Below are 1547 nucleotides of genomic sequence, written 5' to 3'. Positions count from 1 at the left end.
AGCGAAAAATTGTCAAATCTACGGCGTGCCCCTCTGCCGCCGTTGATGTTGAGGCTGGCTATGGTTATCTTCATGGCAAAAGCATAGTGCAACCTCTACCTTAACCTATTGTGGGGGAGGGAGCGGAGTCTTTTGTTGAACTCCGCTCCCTCCGCAGCCCAGCGAGGAGTCCCTCGAGCTCGCGCAGCTCAAGGTGTTGCGCCTTTGTCAAGGGCCCGCCCGCGGCCAAGGTTTTAACGGCGGCGCGGACGGACCCCTTGATCAGCTCTGGCTCGGACCATTTTTCCAGGGCCAGTCGGGCTTGGTTGCAGTGACCCCGGCTCTGGGCCAAAAAGTCCCGGAGTTCCTTTGCAGGAATGAGTGATGGTCTCGGCGGCGGCCACAAGCAGATCCACCGCCTCGCTGGCGGTGGTCTCTAGGTCTTCACCGGCATCCCCCACCGAGTCCCCGTCCTCCTCCGGGAGGTGGCCGCCAGCAGCCGACCCATCGACCGCACAAGGTACGGCAAATGAACCGGCCGCTCCAACCGGCCCTGGCTCTGCCCCGATCCCACCCCCAGGATCGTCGGCAGAGGAGTCCCCACTGGGCTCTTTTAAAAATGGTGCTGGGTCGGGAAATGACAGCGGAAGGGGTTCCCCCTCCGCCCCAGGAACCGGGGAACAAGGAGAGACCCGGCCATCGGAAATCCCCAGGCTCTCCAAGTGCTCCAGCTCCACAGCAAGAGGCGAGGGTGGGTGTTCCTCCCCCTCCCCGCTGCCACCCCCCGGCCCAGCATCTACAGTTGCATTAAAATCACTCATTTGTGTTTCTGCCGGGTCGAGCGACTCCCGGGGGAAGTTGATTAATAGCTGGGCGGGCTCAGGTTCGGCCTTTTCGGCCCCGCCCGCCTCAGTCCCCGGGACGCCCGACCCGGCGGCAATGCATTCCTCCGCTGGCCCCACGCCCCCCACGACAGGCAGATCTTCCACGCCATCCCCGGGAGGCAGAGGCTGGGCAGCCTCGACTGTCTCACCCTCCCCGGGGACAGACTCCTCTCGCCTACAGCGCAGCTTGGGGGCGCTGGTTGGGGACGCGGGACACGCGGCGGGCACCGACTCCTCGGCGGAGGGATGTTGTTCCCCCTCCGCCTCATCGGAGCCGTGCCTCCTTTTGTTCCTGGGGGCGCGCGGAGGCAGGGAGACCCCCATGTTTGCCAAGCCGCTCCGCCCCCCCCTTTTCCTTTTCTTGCCCGCGCCCGGGCCCCTCTGTGGTGTTGTTCAAGGGCTCGGGCACGGGCTCGGGGCACCCCGCGCTCGCCGGTGACTGGGTTGGGCCGAGCGCGGTAAACAAATTGTCTGGCGCACCGAGGGGACCCGCCTCTGGATGTTTTGCCTTCCCCTGCGCCTTCCTTCCGATCGGATGCTCTTCCTCCCCCCCGCCGGAGGCCGTAATAGCAAGGGCCCCCGGCGATGCCCGCGCACCCATGGCTCCCGGCACGTGGACGCAACTAGGGGGAGGGGTGACGGCGGCGCCAGCCTTGGCCGCCTTCGGTGGTTTGGCGGCCTTGG

The sequence above is a fragment of the Pristiophorus japonicus genome, chromosome 15 (assembly GCF_044704955.1).
Source record: "Pristiophorus japonicus isolate sPriJap1 chromosome 15, sPriJap1.hap1, whole genome shotgun sequence".
NCBI classification, from domain to species: Eukaryota; Metazoa; Chordata; class Chondrichthyes; family Pristiophoridae; genus Pristiophorus; species Pristiophorus japonicus.
The sequence above is the reverse complement of the archived record's forward strand: the minus strand, read 5'-3'. Positions refer to the sequence as shown.